We start from the raw sequence: 15,488 nt of genomic DNA on the forward strand, positions 1-15,488 counted from the left end.
GTTGAAGCACTCATTACCTTAGCTTTCAGCAGAGATACTAGCCTCTGCTTTCTTGTCACAATATTCTTGTGGGATTGACCTTGGATCTGACACAGAATGACCCTTCCTCTATCTCATGTTCTTAGTAAAGGCACATATCCAATGTCTGATAAGCTACCCACAGCTTGTGGGTTTTACTGTGTTGGTTCTCTTCCTTGTGTCGCTTGTTTACACTGTGTCCTGTCACAAGACAGAGGGTTGTGAAGTCACAGACAATGAATTATACATGTGTTACCTGATTAATTAACATTGCCTATATTATTGCATATAATAGCATTTCACAGTCATAGAGTCAGTGCATTACAGCATGGAAACAGGCCTTTCAACCTAACTGGTCCAGTTTTCACAACTAATCTAGTTCCATTTGCCTGCATTTGGTCCACATCCCTGTATACGTATCCGATTTACATCCAAATATTTCTTAAATGACAAAATTATGCTTGCCACCACCATTTACCTCTGAGTCGGTCAACCTGGCCCAACTTACAATAACCCCTGCAAAATGATGCATATGCTTGGAATTGCTGTGGGCAACAGGATTGGACTGTGATGGCCCTGTTCCTTTTTAGAGATATGTACCATTTGTTTAGGAACTGAGACACTTAGACAAGGCAGTCAAGGGCTGGCAGGATCATTCCCAGAAATAATTAGTACAATCGGAAGAAAAAGGGCTTTGAACAAAGATCAATGAAAACAATAGCTCTGACTGCATTGTGCCATCACCATGGTACCGTTTCTCATTTTGTTTGAAAGCTGCATGTCAAGGTTGGGAATACTGTCACTCACTGTGGGTGATTGCTATTAGTGAACTGTGACAAGATGACCTCGGACAACTTCAACCAAGTGAAACTGAATTCAGGTGCACCAAACCCAAATGTTATCATACCAGTAGGTCCTATCACTCCTTGAATCCTGGTAATGTAAGAGCTAACTTTTCCATTTTTCCTTGTTTCCTGACCAACCCTATTCTACTTTTCAGGAATAGTGATCTTTCTGATGATCTTTCTGACAATATACATGTATTACTAGAGAGGGAAAAAAAAGAAATGTTCGCAAATAATAACAAATTAAACCAGAACTAAAATATGCATTAAAAATAACTGCAAATGTACCTGATCTTAATATCTCATCTAAATTAATTTTGCCTATTCCAAATGCTGAAGCTTATATCCATTTAATCATAGCTGAAGTGGACCGAAAATGATGCTGGATTTTGTTAAAAGGCACTATAATATTGAAATGAAGTTATAGGCTGCTTTAAAATGCTGATTGGAAAATCTGCTCAGTATTATACTGGTGTAAATCCAACAACATGGATCTCCATTGAACTCTCCTGTGCCCTTTCACCTGTCCACTCCTCACTGCTGAAATAGCAAGCCCTACCATCCTCCAGCTACTTTGCTTTCTCATTCTTAGGTAACATTGAGCTTATATATTTATACGTTCTGTAACATTCCATTTAACCCCTTCAAAATAGCAAAAATAAATCTGTGAAACTGGAAACCTTGAAAAACAGATGAGAAATGCTGCAACAAAGACAGGTTGAGGACCATTTGCAGAGGGGACATACCAGTTAAGAATTTTGGTGTAAACCCTTCAGCACTGTACAGGGATGTAGGCTGAATTAACACATTTCTTCATGAAACAAGGTGGGTTTGTTTTGAGGATGAATTTGCCTCTGTAAAGCATGGATGGAGATGTGGAAAATGTATTGTGGAGTTTCACTAAATTTTCTCTTGTTTCATTTGGCGATGGTGCAACATTATCATCAGGTGATGGAGTAGAATCAGTAAAAAGAAAAAAGGTATGAACCATGTTGAAAAAGCAGCCACGTTGGATTCAGTGGTGTTATTTTAAGTGTGCTTTCTTGTTCCCTGTATCTCTTACACTTCTGGAAGTAGTGGGGTTAGATATAGAACATTGTTGATAGTAATCACTGTACAGAAACATATCATTCAGTCGAAAAGAGTAATATGCTCCTCTCATCCATCTTTATCAAACCACATCAATGTATCCTTCTATTCCTATCCTGTCATGTATGTATCTAGTTTATGCTTAAATATATCTCGAGCATCGTTTCTTCTTGAGAATTCAACTTTCTAATCATTTTTTGGTAAACTTTTCCTGAATGAATTTATTGGTCACTATCTTACATTTACATTTACAGTCCCTGGCCTGATCTGATTTCCCCCCCCCCCCCCAAAAAAAAAGGAAACATCCTTTCTAATTCTATTCTGTCAAAACTTTTCATTAAGATCTCTATCAGATCACTCCTCAGTCACCTTAGCTTTAGAGGAAAGAGTGAAAGCCTATTCAATCTTTCCTGATGGGTATAATCTATCAGTTCTCATGCAAATCCAGTAAACCTTTTTGCACCTTCGCTGTAATATGAGGACCAGAACTATAATAACACAATTAGGATAAGTCAGCAAAGAATGGGACAGATTTTTGATGTTAAGCAGATATGATGTTTTTTCTCTCATCGGTGGGTTATATGGCACAGCACCTCATTATGTTTTTCATACAAAACATTGTTTTGAAGTACAGTTTTGGATGCAACTAAAAGCAATGAGGTAAATGGTGACCTGATGAATCTATAAATACAGATTGATCATCAAAATTCAATTTTTGATTTACTACCCCAAATGGGAGAAACCGTCCATTGAAATGAACAATAATGAAGAAGCTATAGCTGTCTTATGATTTTATTTTTTGTACTGAGCATTTCAAACAATTAACAATCAGAGCTGGATTAATCCATTAACTGTCAAATTAAAGCTGTAGTTACCATATCCTTCGGTAAATGTGAACTCATCCTTTCTTTAAAACAAGATTCCACCTGAAATTTCTGTCTTGCTTAAATTACTTCTCTTTTAAAGATAACGCTGGCCCTTAATTCAGAAATAACAGATTAGCAGAGAACACATCCACACCTGAATACTGCTTGCAAAGTCTTCATTTTACTTTCTTTTATTTCCATACTCTAATTTATGGCATCTTACAATTGATAACATGTCCTTTGTTTTAGATGGTGACATTTAAACGACGGATATAATGCTTTTTCCTTTGCAATCGGACCATAGTTCAGAAAACATCCAGAGTGAAATGTTGGGTTGATGGTGAATTTCAATAATTTTATCAACTGTAAAATTACTTAATCATTGTGTCTTGCATGATGGATTAAATATGGAGAGCTTTTATGTATTATCTTATCACGTTGCTGCAGGAAAGTATTGTGTGTCATCATAATGACATCCTCAAGCCGCCAAGCAGAATAAAATATTAGATGCCGGTTGCTTTCTTGAGAAGTTTTTTTTATGTTGAGGGAGCTGTGAACTATCTTCACTTTGTGGAAAACGAGGTGAAAGCAATGTTTTACATAATTGTTTTGAGATAAAACTTTTTTCCATTACTGTTATGACAAGTACATTTTTTTTAAAAGGATGGAGTCATTGCAAGCCTGAACTGTGATTTCAACTGTTATTGACGAGACTTAAGTGCGCACTTCTATGGTGGACTCTTTCAGAGCTGTTCATTTTGGGCCTGGAGCCCAGATAATGCAATTTTGTTCATTTGAGAAACATTTAAGGAGAATTTTAAATTCCAAAAGCTTGAGTTTGGTCAGCTAGGATGTAAGTGTATTTTAAATCTCAAACTCAATCCACCTTGAATCTGTCCACTTCTGATTTTAACAGAAGCAGAGAGGTCATGGGCAATCACCCAGCTCCGGTGAGGTGGGTTGGTCATTTAAACAATTTAATAAGGCTTCAAGCACAGCAAAATAGGTTTTGTTTTAAATGTGGCCGTGGTCAATTGGCTTTCCCAGCCATTGGAAAATTCAGCAGCTAGAATGGGACAGTGAATGCTGCATGACTGAAGACTCCAACCAAAATCGGACCTGTTCCTTCCCCACCTCCTCTTTCCAAACAGAATCCAACTCCGCCCCATCTGATTTTTCACCCAATCAACACTCACCCAATGATCACTGATCCTAGGTCCAACATTTGTCAAATTGTCACATTATCATACAAACCTTTGGAGGATCTTGCTGTGCTGTGGTTCCTCCAGTTCAACTGTAGCTAACACATCACAATCACTTAATTGACCAGCTGTCATCAATAAAGTTGCTACATAGATGAAAGACTGTATTTCTTTCCCTCTCCCTGTATTTCTACTCCCTCTTCATCCTTATGGACAGTAATGTGTTGGTTGGGCAAATGGCTTGAAGCCAGGTAGAAATGCTTGAGTCTTCCAGCACAGTTTTGTGGGCAGTAGCAAACTGAATGGCTGCCACTTGTGTTGTCATCTTATAGGCAGCATGGCAGTCTACTCTTGAGAGTGCCAGTCCAATCAGAGGCTCGCAGCTCCACAAACTGGGACCACTGGCCACTACTGAGGCAGGCAGAAACCCTACAGTCTGCAGCCAGGAAAATTGAAACAAATTGGTTGAAGTGATCTGCAATACTTTCTGTATTGCTTTGAATCACCAAGGTTCTTGTGCATGGATATGGGCTTTGTAACCAGATCAGATTAGGATCAGCTCAACTCCATCTTTTTTGACCTATCAAATTTTTCGTCCACAGAGACAGGCCTTGGAAACGGGCCACATCAGCATCGGCCCAGTTCTGTATATTCAAGGTTGTTTACCCATCTGGCCTCCCTCTGGAGATAGCAAAATTAGCTCCAACCTAATTAGGTCGACAGGACTCCCCCAGGATGGATACAGGGGATTTGTATTTTCCCTGAGTTAGGATGACTTGGGAGTCCTTCAGAAATACTAGGTGAATTATTTTTAACCTCATTGCCAGGGTTTCCAAATTTCAGAGGCATTTTAAGGGTGTGCATTGGTTTGGGTCATTAGACTATACCAAACACCCTTTCCTGGCCAGTCCCACTGTGGAAATAGGCATGGCCTACTCCTCTGCAGTTCTTATTGAGTCAGACCAGCTTTTTAAATAGTCATGATTCAGCATACCTCAGAGTTAGTTGTGAACCAGAATATGCACACGGAAAGTTTTGAGGGGTAAGTTTATAAGGAATTCCTCCTGTTACGCCATGAATTGGTACAGGAACAAAAATTGGAAATGAGAAAATTGTACTTCTCTTCTTTTGTTATTGAAGTCTTTTATTGTTTCCATCTTTATCTTTCACTTCCTCTCTTCTGTCTCCATTGTCTTGACATTTGGCAACAAGCAAGAATCAGAAGCTGGAACAAAAAGGGAAAATGTATTATTTAGTTATAAGAAATTTAGCTTTGGCAGTATAATAGTAACAATAACACAAATTTAACAAATTTAGATGTTATTTACATGACATCTTTAGCATAATAAAACATTCCAAATAACTCTCATATGTTTCAAGCAATATTTGACACTGAAAAAATGTGTGGCAGTGGGAAGACAGAAAAGTGACAGCTTAACCAAAGACATAGGCTATAAGGAGCATTTTAAAAGGAGAAAGAGAGGTGGAAAGGTGGGAGATCTTCAGACCCAGGTAGTTAAAATATAGCTCTTCTGATGGAGAGTATCGGATTCTTACAGATACTGCCAGACCTGCTGATTTTCTCCAGCAATTTCTGATTTTTGTTTCAAGTTACAGCTGTCATTGGTGAAATAATAAGAATTAGGGAAAGATTTTAGTGAAGTCTTCACTTTGAAAAATAGTAGGCAGGATCCAGAATCAGAAGTCCTGCCCCATTTCTAAGATCAATTTTTATTGGTAGGGGATGTTGTTTGGGATGGGGACACGGCGATGTGAGAATTTACGAGAGTTATGAGGCCTAATTTGGTATAGAGTCATACAGGTCTACAGCAAAGAGGCTTTTCGGCCCAACTTGCCCAGGTTTCACAATTTGAACTAATCCCATTTGCCTGCGTTTAAGCATGGAGGTGACATGGAAGACATGGTGGGAGCTAGAAGGTCTCGGTTTCTATAACAACTGAAACAAAGTCCCAGAGAAATAAGGCAGACCTTTTAACCAAACCCTCATCCTCCATTCACTCACCTACTCTCTGACCAGCAGCTGAGGTCAATGGGCCTTACTCAAACCCATTCCCACCTCTTCGGAGTAAAGATTAGCACTAGGATGCCTGGGAAGGGCCTATCAGGTCAGGAACTTTCCCAAGTTCTGCTACACACGTAGTCATGAAATTTCAGACCAGAGTGTTCAAAAGCCCAGAATAAAAGGGATATGCATGTCTCGAGGATTATAAAAACAAAGGGTGATGTGGCTATGGAGAGTTTTTTTTGAAATGGATAAGAATTTTAAATTTAACATTATTTTATTACAATAAAATGTCCCATGGTACCTAACAAGTGTAAATAGAAAAACACATGGGATGATATGGGTAATGGAGGGACGAATCTAATTTAAAGTCAAAGATCAGGTTTGAGAGGAGAGGTTTTAAAGGAAGGAATTCCAGAGGTGAGGGTATGAATTTCAGAGCTGAGAGCCTGATCAGCTTGAATGGTGGGGTGGCATAGCCTGAACAATGGCCAGAGTTGGAGGAATGCAAGGTTCCTGAATGCTGTGTCAGGTTACAGAGAGGGAGAAAAAAAGCCAGAGTATTTAAATACAAGGATGAGAATATTTAAATTATGACATTTATACTGATACAGGAAATCCTTGTTTAAAGTTGACTCAGTTAACATTGTTTCACAATAACTTCATTAATACAACAGGGACAATATATTCAATTTAATTTTGTGAGTTTCTATTCAGTGTTGTTTGCTATAGACTTCTGTGTGAGCTGCTTACTTTCAAGACCTTCTTTCCATACTTTGTATGATTCTTGTCCCTGCCTCAGTCACTGTGCAACCACTCCAAACCCCATTATCCCAAGGCCTTCTCTGACCTGAAGTTTAAAATCTCTCATGTCCATTTCTGTCCTCATTCCTGTTCTGAACTTGCACTGGAGTCTGTGTTCCACATCGTGGCACAAGCTACTTGGTGCAGATAGTTCTGCAACTTGATGGCTTTCGTTCAATTAAAACATCATCAGGTAAGTTCAATTTTAACATTGACTAAATGTCAATTTCATTATTATAAATAAATGTGTTGGAATTTTGAAAGACAGTATTAATTACATTTATGTTGTATGTATTTGTTCTGAAAGTATTTTATTTTAAAGATATTTGCTTCTGAATACAGATATTAAGAATGTACACAATTTCAGTTTCATACTTTAAAGTATTTTCTGTTGAGAAAATTCCTGGAATACCGAAATGTAAAATGTCTCCTTTATTTCCAGAGACTTATTCTGTTTAGCAGGTTATTTCAACCAGTGACATGCAGTATGGTGACATGTACAAGACAGTATTTCAACCGATACATTGTTTTCATTGAGCTCAAGATGTTTGCAAGAACCTACCAATGGCTACAACATTCATTCCTATGGGAATTTATTCTTCTCTTAAAATTGCTCAATTTTAAGTCTTGACTTTCTGGAACATAGCTACAGACTTGAGCAAGATTTTACTATATTGTTCTGACCTGATTGAATTTACATTTTTTTTCAAGACTACAGTTATTACAACTATGTTTCTTGTACATGGTCTTTATACATACTTCCCAAATACTGCCAATCTGGTTTTAACTGATGACTGATCCCAAGGGCCCATATACATATTATCCACTTTATGCTCTGTAAAATCAGATTTCAAAATAATCAGCTCCGTTGTTATTTGGTTCTATATTTTCAAAGTACAGAAGTATGTTTCTGATCTAATCACCTGAAATTGAGAATTGTCTGAATATCTTGTGAGGGGGAAAAGGAAATCAATAAAGGGCAGTATTTGGAAGAGGAAGTTCTCATGTATATGGTTTGAATCATATCTTTTTAGGAAATAATATGCAAAGAAAGCTTTTAAACCTTGAATTTTCCCCATTTTTGAATGTACCACAGCTAAATACAGTTGTACTCTGGCTACCGTCTATAACAGCTGTATGCAGTGAGCTGAGATACACTAATGCACCCACTCTAACAGGTTAAAAAAACTTATGGAAAACAAAAGCTGGTTCACAGCAGTTGTGTTGGTATTTAGAAAGGTCACCTCAGGCTTGCCTGGCTGTTCCATACATTTAAAGCAGCTTGAGCTGAACCACTTTGATTACATTTCCCATTCATCTTAATTCTTCATGGTTTTGACTTGTTATAAAATGGTTGATTTCTCAGCAGTAAACCAATTCACTGCTGCCTTGGAAAGTGCAGCCATTTGAAAGTTGTTGTAAAAAGGGTGAAAAAAAACCTTCATATCAGAGGACAGCACAGGAACTCCAAACTCAGATGTGTTCAGAACAATAATCGATCAACTGAGCTCAGTTGTTCACAGCTCATCTCTGGATCAGAAGGTTTTAATTTAGCTACAGGCCAGGGTCTGAAATCATTATCGAGGCTGACTCTCTGAGATGCTGTGTTTTGGCTAAGGATGCTTGTTGATCTGTATTGATCTATATTGTCTCTTAGTCTGGTTAAGCTTCAGTTTTCATGGCTTTAACAGCCTAGATCTAACACTCTAGATATTTTTCATCAAACCTCAGCCTCCCCAGAGACTTCCTCCTTTTGTATCCCACTTAAAATCCACACCTCTGACTGCCTTCCCTAGTTATCTCTTCCTCTGACTGTATCCATTTTTGTCTGCTTTCATCTTTTTTTTTTTAAAATACTTTACAATGTTTTCACTACATTTAAAGAGAGTACATCAAATTCTGTTCTTATTGTTGGATGGTCCTGACAGCCCAACTCTATTTTTCAATATCAAAGCATTGATGAATATGGCGTGGCAGGGTGGCTCAGTGGTTAGCACTGCTGCCTCACAGCACCAGGTACCCAGGTTTGATTCCAGCCTCGGGCGACTGTCTATGTGGAGTTTGAAAATTTTCCCCGTGTTTGCGTGGGTTTCCTCTCGGTGCTCCGGTTTCCTCCCACAGTCCAATGATGTGCAGGTCAAGTGAATTAGCCATGCTAAATTGCCCATAGTGTAGCATGCATTAGTCAGAGGAAAAAATGGGACTGGGCGGTTACTCTTCGGAAGGTCGGTGTGGACTTGTTGGGCCTGTTTCCACACTGTAGGGGAACTTAATCTAATTGCGTAAAGTGCTTTGAGTTGATTCTGTAAAATACTCTATGTTTGCAAATATATGTTTAAATTTGAATGAGCAAACCTTGCATCAGAATGGAGATTTCTGAAAATGCAAGAGGGATTTTTATTTGAATTGTCTCCATCGAAAATAATTTTGCCCAGTGCTTTTCTGAATAGTTTTAGTAAATTAAAATGTATGGCAGTGGATTGAAATGGTTGGTTGGCTCTCAGAACAAATGAACTTCCTGCATGGTTTGTGAAGAAATTACTTAATAAATTTAAGTTATGAGATCAGAGAAGATAAGGCAAAGGGAAGTAATGTTTGTTCAAATGGCTTCTGCCATTAGATATATTGAGATCAAATATGCTTTGTAGTGTGTTTCCACCTAATTTGTTGCCTCTTTAGAGACCCATTATTCAATCTTATCAGATTTGAGAGAGGTCAGTGTTGGGAGGTAGTTAAAGGTGTGTCAGCTCCATTGATAGTGACAATGCCTTTGCTGGATACTAGTCTGTAACTATTTAGCCCTCGGAGTAGATTTGATGGTTATTTAAATACCAGAAAAAAATTATGTTTTAGGTTTTCATTGGGGAAAAATATTAATTTCTCTAGTGCCACAAATCATTTTAATGGGCATTTTCTGAAGAGGATAATTTAAGAAAGATACTTTAAAGTTGGATGTCAACAAAAAAAATCCCAAAAACAACTGCTGTGTTTCCCCATCAGTATTTTCCATGTTCAACCTGATGATGTGAAGCGTATTGACCAAGACTTGTGGTTATCAGTATGGTGGTCAATATCCTAGGACAAATAATCTGCGGGATTTAAAAAGCATTGTAAATGCGGCCTGCCTCAAAATTCTATGATAGTGGATGTATATTAATGCTCTTGGCTGTATTTCTAGTTTTTGGAAAGGCAATTCATTAATCAAATGAATGGTGTAAATGATTGTTGACAACATGGTGACTAACATTGCTACTTCACAAAAGAATGAGATTACTACCAGAATAAAACATACTTTTGCAGGACATAGAAACTGCACCATGTTATCTGATCACTATTTTCTATGCTGTGCATGTACTCTGAAATTCAATGGCTGCAATTTAAAAGAAACAACCCACAATTCCATGTTTTACCTTCTGTTTCTGCAGTTTACAACTATACATAGTCATTCCCTAGAAACAAAGAGAAGCAAACCGGAAGTAAGTTTCTCTTCATTGTTATACTTGTCGAAGATACAAGACAGTCAGTTCTGAGAGTAACAACTGGCCTAATAAACTATACATTTCACTTTTGCAATTTGTTTTCTGTGGTAGTCAATCAGTGAACATATTCTGGAGAGGCTGCTAATGTACATTTAATGGAATTTTGTGATGGAAAAGGAAAAAAAAACGCATGAATTATGTTATGCTAAATAAATCATTTGAATTGTTCTTATTACAAATATCATAAAGAAAGATTCAACCTTTTTACCTTCAATAACAATCTTGTAGACTCTCGCAGCTCAGTGCAATCACCTTGTCTCCACTTTAAATCTTCTTGTTCAGTTGGAAAAACCGTAATTAGTTTCTGTTTGGCAAATTTCTGCATTAGCTTGACGCTAGCTTCTTTAGTTAAAATGCTTTCCTGTGATTCTTAAAATAACCTGCTTTCAGAACTCATTTATTATTTAATACATAAACTTAAACTCGTATCTTCCACAGTTTTCTGCTTCTGGTTTTCTTTTAATCAACTCACGATCTTTTGTTTTGTATCCTGATTTATTTGGAGGCAGTTATTGACAATACTTCTGCTAAAATCCCCATCTGTCTGACCAAAATCTGCATACTACCTCACTGCTTTTGGATGGTTCTGATTTTGTGTTCTTGCACTCAGCAATAGGACTTTTACTTTTCATTTTACCCAATTTGCAAAGGCACTGAAGTGTTCTTATAAAAGATTCAGTATCTCATTAAAATACATGTAAATATGTAGACATCCCAGAACCACACTCGGAGCTTCAAAATGAAACTAAACGGTATTTCTTTACACACAATATACCATTGTTCTTTTACTTTAGAACTCAAGTTTCAAATAATAATATATATCATGAACATTCATCACAATAATCTTGTCCTGCTTTCAATTCGAGTAATGGAAACAAAGCTCAAAATAAAACTGTTCTTCTTCCATCTTGTAAGTGCACTGTTTTTACATTTTGTTTCCCAATCTCTCAGATCAATCTAGCAGACAATTATTGGAGTGTAGATTGCATAGTTGCTTGAACATTAAAACAGTGAAGATGTTGAAATCTGAAATGAAACGAGATGGTTATGTACTACAGTGTGTGTATCTGTGCCATACTGTGAACCTGATTGATAATCCAAAATTGATTTTCAGTGCAATTCTTCTCACATTCAGGAATATCGATCAAATGCCTAATTGCAGCATCACATTGAAAGTTAGATATTGTTTTGCAGATCTTAGTAAACATAGGCTGGTTGAGCATGGCAAGTACCTTGCATTTTTTGTTAAAAATCACACAACACCAGGTTATAGTCCAACAGGTTTAATTGGAAGCACTAGCTTTCGGATCACTGCTCCTTTATCAGGTGGTTGTGGAGTATAAGATCATAAGACAGAATTTTTAGCAAAAGTTTACAGTGTGATGTAACTGAAATTATATATTGAAAAAGGCCTGGATTGTTTGTTAAGTCTCTCATCTTTTAGAATGAACATGTTGGTTTTAGTTCTTGCATATGTAAATTACAGAACTTTTTTAAAGTTACATTCTCAAGTGAACTTTAACAACTGGTGTCATGTTGGCCCAGATAATGCATTTAAGGTGTGAGGTGCCCTGTGTGAGACTCTCTGTGCCACACTGTTCAGATCTATTCTAATCTAAAAAATGGATTTACAGAATCTTATATGGATTCATGCAGTTTCATGAACTCAAAAATCTTACATGGATTCTTGCAGTTTCATGAGCTACAGGGCATCCCAATGGAAATGCATGCTCTCACCTGTCTGACTGAACTTGGGGAACACCACTTGAGTGTAGGCAATCGCAGAGCCTCATACAGTGCATATCTGAGCAGAGGGACATCCAGGCCAGCCCACAGCAGAACCCCACGACAAAGCTGAATGTTGGCCAAGTGGCTAAAAAGTTCTTCAGGATCTGGGCTGGCAAGACATTGTAGTTGCAGCCAGTATACAGATTCAAGACAACAAAGGAGTCCTACAAGGCCTGTCTTGAGTAGGAAAACTCGAAGGCTTGTACCCAGGAGAGTGCTCACCCTGGAAAGTCCCCCTACATATGGGTTGGAACAATTAAATTGCTCAGTGACACCCAAATCATAATCAATTAAAATCAACATTTGGGTAAATGGTCACCTAGTTCTTATGGAAGTCAATACTGGCGCAGCTGTAACTGTGGTTGCAGATTCTGTAGTTCACTCAGGATTCTAACCCTTAGGTTTACGCAAGGCCTTAGCCAGACTGAGAACATACACTGGGGAACTGTTGCAGATTAAGGGTATGACTTCAGTTCCGATCTCCTGTGAGAGAGTTGGTGCTGTTACCACTGATGGTAATAAAAGACTCAGGTCCAAGCCTATCGGGGTGAAGTTGGTTGAGAAAAATTCACCTGGATTGGCTCAACATCTTTTGATTAGAAAACGGCTGCCTTATGGAAATAGCCATGAGGCTAGTGAAATAGCCAGGAAGATTTAAGAAAGGGCATGGGACTATCCATGGGGCCAAAGCCACTTTATGTGTTGACCAGGATGCAATTCTGAGATTTTGCAAGGCCCACCTGGTGCCATTTGTTTTATGGGCAAAAGTAGAGACAGGAATCAGGAGGCTGGAGAATGAAAGAATCATAAAACCAGAGCAGTTTGCAGAATGAGCAGCATCAGTCGGACAGATTATGAAACCTGACGCTCAGTTCACCTTTGTGGGGGTTTTAAGCAAACGATAAACCACTTCTCACAGCTGGAAAAATACCCAATCCTTCGCGTAGAGAACTTCTACGCAAAGTTAGCGCGACGCTATCCTTTATGAAGCTGACATGGAGCCACACCAACCTGCAATTGCAACTAGATGAGGATTCCCAGGAGTACATTGCAATTAATATCCTGGTATGGCAACTGTACCATTCAAGATCGCAGACGGTTACAGAGAATAGTGAACTCAGCCTGGACATCTCCCAAGCCCACTGTAAAGGAAAGGCCACCAGCATTCTTAAAGATCCATCCCACCCTGGCAATGTTTTTCTACAACCTCTACCATCAGGGAGAAGGTACAGAAGCCTGAACACACAGGCCAGCCAGTTTCCTGATAGTTTCTACCCTGCTGTTGTTTGAATACTGAATGGGCTCAGAAATCCTTAACATTCACCTGTACCTGCGTTTTTGTTTTTGCCACTGTTTACCTATTATTTACTATCTATGCTACTTAACTCTGTGATCTGCCTGTATTGCTCGCATGATAAAGCTTTTCACTGTGCCTCGGTACACGTGACAATAAATTCAATTCCATTCAATTCAATTCAATACCCATAAGGGTTTATATCAAGATACAAGACTGCCGTTTGGGGTATCATCAGCTTGCACCCTGTTCCGTGGACCATGGAGAACATTTTACAAGGGCTACCTCTGGTTGTCATTGATCTGGATGACGTACTAATAACAGGGAAGACCAATAAAGAGCACTTGGAGAAGGCGTTGGAAAACTCATGTTCTGCCCTTGAATGTAGCTTTTCCCAGTTTCACAAGAGTGGCATTGGGAGTAGTCTATCGTTCATTTAAATGAACAGCTGCCTCCATCAAATCAGGTTTCTGAGTCCCTGGGCCTTGTGGTACCATGATTTTGGTAATGAGAGCAGGGAAAAGTGATTCTATTTTTAGTTTCTACCTTCTGAGTAGCCAGGGTATTCCTTTGGAGATCTATGTACCACGCAGAATGAATCCCAGAACACATTCATGGTGAGGATTAGTGGTCCTTCAGAAGATGTGAAATACCTTTTTTGGAGGGGGGGGGGGGGGTGATATTGTGGGTCAGGTGCCACTTTGGTTTGCTTACTTTGGAGAAAATTGTGCACAAAAGATGCATGAAACCTTTCAAACTTGTCAAGAAGTATCGAATTGTCCAGAAATGTCAAGGAGAATTTGTCAGAATATTTTATTTATGACTGAAAGTGCTTTTCTCAATAAAGTGTGGTCTACAATATAGAACTTTAAGCAATAGAACTTTGTTTTCCAATGTGCATGGATCACTGCGGATACAAGGTGCAATGGAAAGAGTGGTGAAGATGGCAAAGACTAATGAATGGAAGAAGGTGCTAAGTTTGCTTTGGATGTATGAAGGGTGAAAGCTAAAAGAGTAGAGGGGCAGATGGTCACACAAGGGGTTTTTGAGGGCCCATGGGATGGGTAGAAGATTTTAAGTGTCGGGGGGGTGGGGGTGGGGGGGGGGGGGTGAGAGAGGTGTGAGAGGATGGGCTGGAAGCAATTTTAAAATTTTATTTCATTTTTTTTCATCAGTTTACTGTAGGCCCAAGGCAGGCTTTCCTCTGAACCCACCTTGGGAACTGGCACCCTTCTCAGCCCTTTCTCAGATTGCTAGCCCAGCCTGTCTCTCAAATCAAAAATGGAAGTGTCACTGGCTATTTTTAAAGGTTGTATTTGCAGAGCTGGGATTTACACTAGCCTGTACTCATGGGGAATGACAATCAGGGCTCCCGGTGTAAGTGGAAATATTGTCTCGCTTTCCCTCACAGGTGTGCTGCACTTCAAGACTTGTATCTCTAAATGCTGAATGAGTTATTTCTGCTCCCCCACCCACCCCCTCCCCAGGAAGTAGATACACTTGCTGCACTGTAACCTTTGACCCACTGAGATGCTTTATTTTTCAGTACCAAATTGTTTTGGTTCATAGTAGTAACCAATCTGGAATGTCTTATTTCATTCTGTCAATCTAAAGTAAAGATTTCAGTTTTTACATTCTGAATCTTGACCAGCCTCGTTCTCAGCTGTGGTTTTCAGTTGGCAAACTGCTTCAGACTGACAAAAAAGAACCAGATCCAATTTTAACTCTGTATCATCAAAGCATAAAACACCTGAGCATGAATGGCATAGACTCACTAGATTCCAAATGAACATCATAAATTCTCCAGAACAAATCACTTGAAGTTTTGATCTGTTGCCTGTATTTCTTAATCTATTGCTAAAATTTCTCCCTCAGGAATCTTGCAAATTCTCTGATATTAAATCATACCTTTTATGTCTCTGGCATCCCTTGTGTATTCATTTTTAATAGGAAGTTCTGTGGCATGAGATTTACCTCATTAATGTTTCGAATCTTCATTTTGCTTTCGGTGGCTTGCGCT

Source organism: Chiloscyllium plagiosum, chromosome 14 (genome assembly GCF_004010195.1).
Source record: "Chiloscyllium plagiosum isolate BGI_BamShark_2017 chromosome 14, ASM401019v2, whole genome shotgun sequence".
Lineage (NCBI taxonomy): Eukaryota > Metazoa > Chordata > Chondrichthyes > Orectolobiformes > Hemiscylliidae > Chiloscyllium > Chiloscyllium plagiosum.